This window comes from Erythranthe guttata, chromosome 10 (genome assembly GCF_056151865.1).
Source record: "Erythranthe guttata isolate IM_541 chromosome 10, IM_541, whole genome shotgun sequence".
In the NCBI taxonomy this organism is placed as follows: domain Eukaryota; kingdom Viridiplantae; phylum Streptophyta; class Magnoliopsida; order Lamiales; family Phrymaceae; genus Erythranthe; species Erythranthe guttata.
The window spans coordinates 17,790,427-17,802,867 of NC_142542.1; the positions used below are offsets into that span (position 1 = coordinate 17,790,427).

General features: G+C 37.6%; 1 long non-coding RNA gene across 3 annotated transcripts; it reads left to right on the forward strand.

The window, feature by feature from the left end:
* Positions 1–66: 66 nt before the first annotated feature.
* LOC148767729 (uncharacterized) lies at positions 67–9,956 on the forward strand. Of its 3 annotated transcripts, none has more exons than XR_016033863.1 (4): positions 67–910; positions 1,671–7,748; positions 8,509–8,583; positions 9,643–9,956. It is a non-coding gene; the product is annotated as an uncharacterized LOC148767729 (long non-coding RNA). The 3 variants fall into 3 exon arrangements; XR_016033862.1 differs by lacking the exon at positions 9,643–9,956 and having other exon boundaries at positions 1,671–1,745; positions 2,805–7,748; positions 8,509–8,585; XR_016033861.1 differs by lacking the exon at positions 9,643–9,956 and having other exon boundaries at positions 8,509–8,585.
* Positions 9,957–12,441: the final 2,485 nt, after the last annotated feature.

A 12,441-nucleotide genomic window follows, 5' to 3' on the forward strand; every position in this document is an offset into this window, starting at 1 on the left:
CCAATTGAATTGTGGATTTCGAATTTAATTAAGTTTTAAATCGATTGTTAGAACTAATATTGTAACACCCCGTAAATATGTAAGTTGTTTAAGTTTGGGGATAATTGAAATTATTTAGTTGATATGTGTCGATATGAAATTATAATATATCTCGAATTTGATGGGAAGTATAGAATTGTAATTATCTAAAGTTATGGCATCTATTTGGTAATTAAGAAAACTATTTGGCCTTATAGCCAATTTTCAGAATTTATAATTGAGATATGGATTGACGTGTGCATCATCAATTGCAGCCACGTTTCTTCTTCTTCTCTCACCTTCTCACCGTCTCTCTCTCTCCATCTTCATCTCTTCACTCTCTCTTTTCTTAATACCCAACCTTTATCTCGTTCATTTAACAGTTCTAGCAATAGCAATATTCATGGTATCTTCCTTTCTCCATGAAAACTCACGGCGAGCACCCCTTTAGAACCTTTGTTCTTCTGATTTTTAAATTAGTAAATCTAGAAATCTTAAAATAGCAACATGGTTGAAAGATACGGGTCTGAGATGGTGTTCTATTTCCAGCAGCCGAAATCCGGCGAAGAAGACAAGTTGTCACTTATAATTCGAATTTCAGCAGTTAGGCCTTCAAAGAAATAATTGTTTAGAGGCCTTGAGATTGAACCTCGTTGATCAGGATCCATCGTTAGAAAGCTAATGAATTTGGCTCTCTATTGGTGGTAGTTCTCGATGGCTTGCACCGACGTTGGTCGCCGGAGTTTGACGAAGAAGTCACCCTGCTCGCTGCGACTTTGGGGAAGCAAAATCTGCTGCCGCACCTGTTTTCGGGGCCGAAATCGAAAGGTTTCGAATGCGAATTTGGAATCGGTTCCTTCAGGAAACTCGTAGAGGACATCGTAAACTATAAGTAAGTGTTCAATTGTATTGAATTAGAGTATTTAATATACGTGTTTTAGAGGTCGGAATCCGATGACAGTAATCTGCCGGAAACAGGGCAGTTTTGAGTATCTTCTTGCGGGACTGTTTTCGATATGTTGGGATCATAATTTGGGCTCTGTGCCTTCATGAAACTTGTAGATTAAGTTGTAAGGTTTCATTTGATGTATTATTTAGGCAATTTGGATAACTTTACAAATAGTTATGAATTTTACAAAACTGTACCAGAAAACAGAATTTATCCGAAATTCTGGCAGTTTTCTGTAGTCATCTTTTGGGGCTGTTTTGAATATGTTGGGATCATAATTTGTGATCAAAGCCTTCTGTGAACTCGTAGGATTTTCTGTTAGCTTTCATTTGACGTATCATGTGATCAATTTGGATTAGCATGCTAATTGTTATGATTTTTCAAACAAACTGTGCCAACAACGAATTTTCCAAAAAAAAACCTGGCAGTTTCATGTACTCATCTTCCGAGGCTGTTATTATTGTGTTAGGTCGATAATTTGGGCTCAGAGTCTTCAGTAAACCTGTAGACACTGATGTTAGCTTTAATTCGATATATCGTTTAGGTTATTCGGATAAGTAAGGTGATCGTAACGATTGTTCGAATAAGCTGTGGCAGCAAGACATTCGTAACAAATGTTTCAAGAAATTGACTATGTGATATAGTAGAATAATACGATTATATTAGCATTTGGAATCTTGTTAAGTGATGAATATGTTTATAGGTGTCGAGCGTACTAAAGCTCTCACTCAAGGTTTAAGCTTAAAGATGCACCTATAGAACTAGCATTGGACTCCAGGTGAGAAACTATGACTCCTTATCCGATTTCTTTCCTGCGCTTAATATCTCCTTTGTTTGAACCAAATATATTCTCCATCTTGAATCCTTTGATGCATTGATTATATTTTTCTTGGAATATGATCCTTAATGTTTTGCGAGCATATTCGTTTCCTTGGCTCGAACTTGGAACCTTGATCTTGTTCTTGAAATCTTGAACTTGTAAATTCTCTTGGTTGCTATGTTCACGGCTAATTCCTATACTTGATTCCCTGGCCGAATCGATATTGAATAATATTTATTCTCAAAATCTTGTCTTGAATGCTTCCCGAGAATAAATATTTTGTTGGCTCGAACTTGGATCTCATGTTTATTGAATTCATTGAGATCTTGATATACTCGTTCTTGGAACCTGACATGGAACTTATTGTTCTTCTTGAATTCCATATTCACGACAATTCTTTCATTGGCTTGAATTGAAATCTGAACATGTTCATTATCCTGAAACTTGATATTCAATTATCGTGATCGTGACTTATCTTGTGAATGATTGACTTGATTCTTGAAATGAATGACTTGATATTCCTAAAAGGAATGATATTGGTTCTTGAACCTACTGTCCCCACCCTTGAGGACGCTCTTGGGGGAGCTGGGCCCTAGGACCATTTCGGTAAGACGATCGGGCAGTATTGGGCTGACGATGACTGGTCTCCCGAATGGTACCTCCTGATGGTTCGGACTCACGTTCGTTTGGAGTTAAACGTTCCTGAGCCGGATCGGCACGTTCCGGTCGTGCCTCTTGCCTGTTTCCGACCGAGTGGCCACTCGGGACGGATTGGAGGGATAAGGATGTGATATGATTTTATTTGTTGGGAGTTACAAGGTTGGAGACCCCACCAAATATTGAACTCAAGCCGTACATGTTACACTCTTGTACATGTTACACTTATGTTAATGAAATTCTTGTAAAGTCTCTCGTTATATGTTCTGTTCTGTTGATTCTCATCATACTCATGGATCATATGTTTTTCACTAAGTCATTCGGACTTATTCGTTTCTCCTTTCTGATATTAATGCGCAGGTAAAAGAAAGATTTATACCTAAATTTTCATACTAAGAGTTAAAGCTCGTGTATGCCTCCGATTAGTCTCGTCGAGAGGTATCTCTATTTATGTTCCGTATAGGAATCCTTTGATCGAGAATTTTGTAATAGAGTAAGTGGTGTCGAAGTCGACTTGTAATAGAACCTCCTTTTGTAAACACGATGATATAGATATTGGGGGTTTAATATTCTGATCATCGAAATTTTGAGGAGCATATTTGGGGTCATTGAATGTACTGCATGTTGAGTGGTGTTCCGCCACGAGGTGCCTGCTACTCGGGGCGGGGCGCTACAGGTGGTATCAGAGCCAGGTTGGTAGCTTTGGGTTGGATGCCCGGGCGATGATGGAAAAGGGATCTTTGAGAATTGTAGAGCTATGAATTGAATCTTGGGGAATTGAGAAGATTGGTGATAATCGAGTATTAGAGGCATTGAGATAATACTTTAGCATCTATTACCGATATAGATAGTGAGGAATACCCCGTAGAAATATCTATCATACACGACCTGAGACGCAGTTTGAGATTCTTGGTTCTTTTGGTTACTTCAATTGGCTTCCAATTCTCCCAATTCTCCAATGTTGATCACGAGTGAGGTTCCTAGTCTCACTTGAATTTGGTAACACCTTTTCTTGTAGACGTCCCATTCCTTTTTACTTCATAACTTGACTTCCTTATCGAAACCGTATTATCTCGTTTTGAGTATTGATTTATGGTGAACCAAATATTCAGGAGTTCTTTTGTTCACTCCTTATTATTCCAATGAATTCAATTTTGCTTCATTGGCCTATATTGTCTAATTTCATTTGTTGATCGTAATCGATTCTCTTGTCTCATTTTAATACCTCATAGTCTTAGTTATCAATTTTATGAGGTTTCGTACCCCTTCAAATTCCGCATGGTTTGGATTATCCTTTTTTTTAAGCCCTTACCTTATTTTGCTACCATCTCCATCTTCTATCCTTTGTAAATATTCTATGGTTTCGGCTTATCTATTTGCCGAGACTTCTTATTCAGTTCACTTCATCTTTAGTGTTCCATTTATTTTGAATACGTCACGACTTTGGTCATGTTCTTCTGAGGCTTCTTACTTTATCCTATTACCATCTGCTTTGATCATCTACCTGATTGTGAGGTTTTGTATCTCTTTGAACACTCTATAGTTTCGGCTAATCTATTTGTCGAGACTTTTTATTTCCTCGAATATTGCTTTACTTACTCAATCTATACTACTCCATTTCCAGTGTTCCAATTTCCTTGAATATCTAGTGATTTTGATCACGTACCTTTGAGGTCCCTATTCTCGTTTCATTTGGCTATACCATTGTTATTATTCAAATGTCGGGTCAATCTTTCTACCTATTTTTGAGGTTCTTGTTATTTTGGCCTCAAAATTCGATTCTTGTATATGTATTGTTCCATTGTTATTATTGATCACAATGGAAATCCCATATCTCATTTCAAAACTCCATATCTCATTTCAATACTTCGGCATCTCGGTTACCTACTTTTTTTTCAGGTATCTGATTCGTTGTATACAATATTGCTTGACTATCTTACTTCCTTCCCATTATTGATCATGAGTGAGGCGTTTGATCTTGTTTGAATGCTTCCATATTCTTGTTATGTTCTTTTTGAGATTCCTCATCTCATTTAATACTTCATGAGTGAGGCCTATTCTGTGAGGTTTCTTATTCCTTTGAAACCTTGTGATTCGACTTCTTCATATCGCTTCTTGTTGTTCCCTCTCACTCATAGGCCATGATTATTGTTAATTCAGGGTAAAAGTATGGACCTTGTTTGGGCAATGTCATGTTATATGACTACAGTTGTATGCATCTATTGTTATATCATCTTATGGATTCGACCTGGAATAATTTCGACGATTATCTTACTCGACGGAAAAAGGTTATATAGTTATGACGACTTAGAAATTCTATAGTGTTTGTTGACTCTTAAGGTATTTTGAGCATTTTGAATTCTTGATTCTAATCGTTAGGGTACAGGGAGCTAAGTGGTATGCAGGGTAAAGTGCTACGATGTGGGAGCCACCTCTTGAACCTGCGGGACAAAGTGCTACACAACGGGAGACACCTCTTAATCTTGCATGAGCCACCTCTAGAGTCCCTAGTGTCCCATAAGTCAGCTATATCTTGACATTGGATCATCAGTTTTTGCAATTCTGTTTGGTTAATATCAAGAGCTAAGTGCTATGTGGAGAAGAAGTTTAAAGTACAACACCTTTGTCAATAACACCGTAGAGAATTGTACTTTTCTTTGTAAGATGTGAACGAACAACTACAAGAATTCGGTCTTCATGATCAACTTGCTATTAATAAGTTTTGCCCGTCATGTCGTTTGGTTGAAGTAATGCATCATCGACATTAATAGACATAATGTGTGTAATGGTTCGGACGTGATTAGAGCATGCTTAATGTCGATGAATGACATTAGACTAGTTGACCTATGTTGAAACAATAGTGAACTGAATGAATATTAAGGCTACTCAATTGTCAAATATTACGGGTCATGATTTATGTACGGTAAGTATTTATTAGGCATGCGGTTGCGAAACCACCGGAAGATTGTGTCAACCGTTGCCATTTTTGATTACTCTTGATTTTAGAAGTAAAACTCTCTTCCATTAACCGTTGCTTGGTCGATCTACAGTTCGAAAACCTTTTCCTTGCGACGCCATCTATAATTAAGCCCTTCTAGTGTCCAATGTTGATACAATAAGTAAATCAGGCTTCGTCGTCCTCTTTGATTGTAATCGTGGTGCATTCAATTCCACTTTATGTAGACCAATGAGAAGAATTTTTTTTGTGGACCGGAAAGTAGTTGCCTCTTCAGTCTCCTGAAGATAATTTAGATCCGAAATCTATCTCTTGTAGTTAACTCACATTATCTCGATATAGATTATACATCATCTCGTTGTTATGGAAGCAACTATCCGCAATAGGGGACTAATTTTCAGCTCGGTACGAGAAACGTTCTCAAAACTAACTTATCATTTAAGTGGGTGACTGGACAAATTGAAGTTACATTGAGAATGTATAGCGCATATTATCGTGATGATTGGGAATCTATCAAGCTGGAATACAAACATTTTCGCAGTGTTCATGGAATAAAGTGTCAATCAAGCTTGCAATTCCAGACTAGATGAGCGGCGAATAACCAACGATAGCAAACAGAAGGGGTGGTGATTGGAGATCATAGTGAATGCTGCTGGTTAAGTTCGACTTATCGAATAAAGATCAAAGTCTACACGAGATCGTCAAAAGAGCTATGCAAATGCGGGACTAGATATATAATTCTAATTGCATCAGATTTTCGAGCGAAACGGAGGAGAAGAAACACGTTCTCTTGAGGAAGGTGACACGGATAACTAGGGAGAGATTTAATGATTCGAACGATATAAGACCCCTTATTAATCCCTTTCATTCCTCTCATCAGACCATTTGTAGCACTCTAGCTACAACCCTAACTCGATTGTTTCCTCATAGTTGATGTACCTCACAATTCCCATGAATTGGTTGACGAACTGTATCTCGGCCTTCAACTTCTATAACGTTAGAAATATTTAGCATTTTGCTCAACAGTAAGGCTACATCGAGTATGAGCCGAATGAACTGTACGATATTGCTAATGGAGCCGCGGAAATTAAAGTTCCAGAAGCAGTACTTCCTAGCACTACCTCAGATTTGAATTGAATAAGTAATTTCGAATTCATTTCGATAATAGTTTGACTCATTATCCAAATCAATTCTAAGTTTGGGAAGATATAGATTGTCATGGAAACACTTCGTAGAGGTTTGAAGGACTAAGCTCGCACTATTTCGATCAATCTCGTATATTCTTCCCTGAAGCGACACGGCTTGAAGATAGATTACCCGCGTAAGTGTATTCATCTCAATAACGAATTCGTCGATGACAAGACGTAAAGGTATTATGGAGAAACCACGAAGTTCAAGAAGCGACGGATGAGCAAGAAAATAATTTTAGGAAATTGTATTTCCATGTTCGAATAATAGTTGAGAATCTGGGGACCAGATTCTTTTAAGGAGGGAAGAGTGTAACACCCCGTAAATATGTAAGTTGTTTAAGTTTGGGGATAATTGAAATTATTTAGTTGATATGTGTCGATATGAAATTATAATATATCTCGAATTTGATGGGAAGTATAGAATTGTAATTATCTAAAGTTATGGCATCTATTTGGTAATTAAGAAAACTATTTGGCCTTATAGCCAATTTTCAGAATTTATAATTGAGATATGGATTGACGTGTGCATCATCAATTGCAGCCACGTTTCTTCTTCTTCTCTCACCTTCTCACCGTCTCTCTCTCTCCATCTTCATCTCTTCACTCTCTCTTTTCTTAATACCCAACCTTTATCTCGTTCATTTAACAGTTCTAGCAATAGCAATATTCATGGTATCTTCCTTTCTCCATGAAAACTCACGGCGAGCACCCCTTTAGAACCTTTGTTCTTCTGATTTTTAAATTAGTAAATCTAGAAATCTTAAAATAGCAACATGGTTGAAAGATACGGGTCTGAGATGGTGTTCTATTTCCAGCAGCCGAAATCCGGCGAAGAAGACAAGTTGTCACTTATAATTCGAATTTCAGCAGTTAGGCCTTCAAAGAAATAATTGTTTAGAGGCCTTGAGATTGAACCTCGTTGATCAGGATCCATCGTTAGAAAGCTAATGAATTTGGCTCTCTATTGGTGGTAGTTCTCGATGGCTTGCACCGACGTTGGTCGCCGGAGTTTGACGAAGAAGTCACCCTGCTCGCTGCGACTTTGGGGAAGCAAAATCTGCTGCCGCACCTGTTTTCGGGGCCGAAATCGAAAGGTTTCGAATGCGAATTTGGAATCGGTTCCTTCAGGAAACTCGTAGAGGACATCGTAAACTATAAGTAAGTGTTCAATTGTATTGAATTAGAGTATTTAATATACGTGTTTTAGAGGTCGGAATCCGATGACAGTAATCTGCCGGAAACAGGGCAGTTTTGAGTATCTTCTTGCGGGACTGTTTTCGATATGTTGGGATCATAATTTGGGCTCTGTGCCTTCATGAAACTTGTAGATTAAGTTGTAAGGTTTCATTTGATGTATTATTTAGGCAATTTGGATAACTTTACAAATAGTTATGAATTTTACAAAACTGTACCAGAAAACAGAATTTATCCGAAATTCTGGCAGTTTTCTGTAGTCATCTTTTGGGGCTGTTTTGAATATGTTGGGATCATAATTTGTGATCAAAGCCTTCTGTGAACTCGTAGGATTTTCTGTTAGCTTTCATTTGACGTATCATGTGATCAATTTGGATTAGCATGCTAATTGTTATGATTTTTCAAACAAACTGTGCCAACAACGAATTTTCCAAAAAAAAACCTGGCAGTTTCATGTACTCATCTTCCGAGGCTGTTATTATTGTGTTAGGTCGATAATTTGGGCTCAGAGTCTTCAGTAAACCTGTAGACACTGATGTTAGCTTTAATTCGATATATCGTTTAGGTTATTCGGATAAGTAAGGTGATCGTAACGATTGTTCGAATAAGCTGTGGCAGCAAGACATTCGTAACAAATGTTTCAAGAAATTGACTATGTGATATAGTAGAATAATACGATTATATTAGCATTTGGAATCTTGTTAAGTGATGAATATGTTTATAGGTGTCGAGCGTACTAAAGCTCTCACTCAAGGTTTAAGCTTAAAGATGCACCTATAGAACTAGCATTGGACTCCAGGTGAGAAACTATGACTCCTTATCCGATTTCTTTCCTGCGCTTAATATCTCCTTTGTTTGAACCAAATATATTCTCCATCTTGAATCCTTTGATGCATTGATTATATTTTTCTTGGAATATGATCCTTAATGTTTTGCGAGCATATTCGTTTCCTTGGCTCGAACTTGGAACCTTGATCTTGTTCTTGAAATCTTGAACTTGTAAATTCTCTTGGTTGCTATGTTCACGGCTAATTCCTATACTTGATTCCCTGGCCGAATCGATATTGAATAATATTTATTCTCAAAATCTTGTCTTGAATGCTTCCCGAGAATAAATATTTTGTTGGCTCGAACTTGGATCTCATGTTTATTGAATTCATTGAGATCTTGATATACTCGTTCTTGGAACCTGACATGGAACTTATTGTTCTTCTTGAATTCCATATTCACGACAATTCTTTCATTGGCTTGAATTGAAATCTGAACATGTTCATTATCCTGAAACTTGATATTCAATTATCGTGATCGTGACTTATCTTGTGAATGATTGACTTGATTCTTGAAATGAATGACTTGATATTCCTAAAAGGAATGATATTGGTTCTTGAACCTACTGTCCCCACCCTTGAGGACGCTCTTGGGGGAGCTGGGCCCTAGGACCATTTCGGTAAGACGATCGGGCAGTATTGGGCTGACGATGACTGGTCTCCCGAATGGTACCTCCTGATGGTTCGGACTCACGTTCGTTTGGAGTTAAACGTTCCTGAGCCGGATCGGCACGTTCCGGTCGTGCCTCTTGCCTGTTTCCGACCGAGTGGCCACTCGGGACGGATTGGAGGGATAAGGATGTGATATGATTTTATTTGTTGGGAGTTACAAGGTTGGAGACCCCACCAAATATTGAACTCAAGCCGTACATGTTACACTCTTGTACATGTTACACTTATGTTAATGAAATTCTTGTAAAGTCTCTCGTTATATGTTCTGTTCTGTTGATTCTCATCATACTCATGGATCATATGTTTTTCACTAAGTCATTCGGACTTATTCGTTTCTCCTTTCTGATATTAATGCGCAGGTAAAAGAAAGATTTATACCTAAATTTTCATACTAAGAGTTAAAGCTCGTGTATGCCTCCGATTAGTCTCGTCGAGAGGTATCTCTATTTATGTTCCGTATAGGAATCCTTTGATCGAGAATTTTGTAATAGAGTAAGTGGTGTCGAAGTCGACTTGTAATAGAACCTCCTTTTGTAAACACGATGATATAGATATTGGGGGTTTAATATTCTGATCATCGAAATTTTGAGGAGCATATTTGGGGTCATTGAATGTACTGCATGTTGAGTGGTGTTCCGCCACGAGGTGCCTGCTACTCGGGGCGGGGCGCTACAAATATATGACTTTATTTGGGATTAAAATGTTTCTTTAATTAAATTGAATATGATAAGTGTGAATAAAATGTTAGAAGAGATAAGAGTTTCATCGTGACGAAAAAGATTACGTTGATATGATGAAAATGAAACCCTACGTTTGGGCCCAATTGTAGATAAGTTTCTCGCATGAGCAATTTTGGTTTTAGTCACCAATATAATATATATATATATATATATATATACACCATTGATATATATATATACATAATAACACACACGCCCATATATATATATATGTATTTAGTAGATAATTATTTATGTAGATTTATGGTTTAAAACCACATGGTGTATTTAATCAGATGTACGATCTCATAAATCAAACTTATCTCAACATCATATTTAAACAATATACAAAAATAGCTACTAGAGTCCGAACTTATCTTTTTTCTAAAAAGAAAACAAAATCAATTTATTTTTTAATAGAGTTCGATATCGCGTCGAATGACCATTTTTTATATATTTGTTTTTAAAATGAAGTGGTCATTCAACACCGTTAGTGTATATTAGTTCGTTTCGCAATAACTTCCAAACGAGTAGAAGGGTAATTTTGTAAATTTATTATTTATTTGTTACTTGCACAAATTGCTAGTACTTATAATTTTTTATTTTTATGGATCACAAGTGACCAACTCCCAAATGTTGACATAAACTCACAACAAAATTGCTGCCTATCACTGACCACGTTTTATCGTCTTATTATTCCAATTTATTTATTTGATGTTAGGCAAACGTACCTTTCTCCATTATCCCAATTTAATAATTTATCAACATTTTTTTTTGTTAATTGGTAGTATTTGATTCCCTTAAGTTTCTTGGTTGTCTTTAATCCATAGATGCTAAACGTGACGGTACAAGAAAAAACGGAATTAGTGATACCATGTTAGGTACAGGTTCTTCCAGACATAGCTATAGATCTGTAAAACACAGTTAGATAACACAGGAAGTAAAAATGGAACAGAAAGAGTATATTATAAAGAACGGCTCAGTTCCCTATTTCCAGTGTTCAACTGTAGATCCAAAGGTCTGGTGGTAACACCAACCGAAAACAAGCACCAAGCACTGCCACTGATCGAAACCCTAGATCTGACCCCAAACCTCACTCCGAGTTGACTCACCAACACATGCACAGTCAACTCGGTGATAACTCACCCTCTCCACTCAGCACAAACCCAGATTTCTGCACACACACAGTCGAAACCCTCACAGAAGAGGATTGAGACCAGAAATGAAGGGGTTTGAATAAAAGGTGAATCACACTTGTCTCTCTCTCTCACCACAGTATAAATACACGGAGTTTCAACGGTCTTCAGCATTAAATGTGCTGCGACGGTAAGGACACCCATTGTCCGGCCGGACCTGCGAAGGTGTCGCCGGAAAACGACAAGGGGTGACGATATACTGTAGAGAGAGAAGGGGACAAGGGAAGAGAGAGAAACGGCGCAGCAGAACAAAGCTGCTAGGGTTGAGAGAAGAAAAGAGGAGTGGGTAAATGGAGGGCTCAGATTGAAGCCCTCTATCCGACGGTCAAGATTTAGGGTTGACTGATCAGTGGGCTTAAGTGACATTGGGCCCGATTTCCCAAGTTGGGCTTAGAATTAATATAGCTATTGGGCCCAGATCACAACAGATCATTTTATGTGGGCTCAATACTTAACAATTCTCCACCTGAGACCAATAAAAGGATCAGTATGACACACACTTAATGGATTGGGATCATCATTGCCGTAACTGTGAATCTTAAACACTAATCACACAGATTGTAGTAGAAGATTCACACAGTATTTTTTCCACAAAGGAGGTAATCACCAAGATAAAACCAACACTTAACATCACATAGAAGTTAAGACAAAACAAATAAAGCAAGCAATCACATAGAAAGCCTCAACAGACTTGCACAAAGCAAGCAGACAAACACATGTCTGTTTTAATCATGTTTTGAGACAATGTTCAAGATTCTCAAACATGATCTCAATTTTTCCACAGGCAGGCACTTAGTGCCCATGTCAGCAGGGTTGAATTCAGAAGGAATTTTCTCCAGGTCTATCACACCTTTTTTCACCACTTTCCGGATGAAGTGGTATTTGATCTCAATGTGTTTTGTTCTGTCATGAAAGACAGGGTTCTTGCACAATTGTATACCTGATTGGCTGTCAGAAAAAACAACAACTTTACCTTTCAAGAAACCAATTTCTGAGAGCAGCCCTTTCAACCAAAGAGATTCTTTTATAGCCTCTGTGGCAGCAATGTATTCAGCCTCTGTGGTAGAAAGGGCTACAATGTTCTGAAGTTGAGATTTCCAGCAAATACAAGAACCACACAAAGTAAACACATAAGATGTGGTGGACTTCCTATTATCTCTGTTATTAGCATAATTAGAATCCACATAACCACATAATTCAATTCCTTTTTCACACCTAGAAAATTCAATCCCTGTTCTAGCAG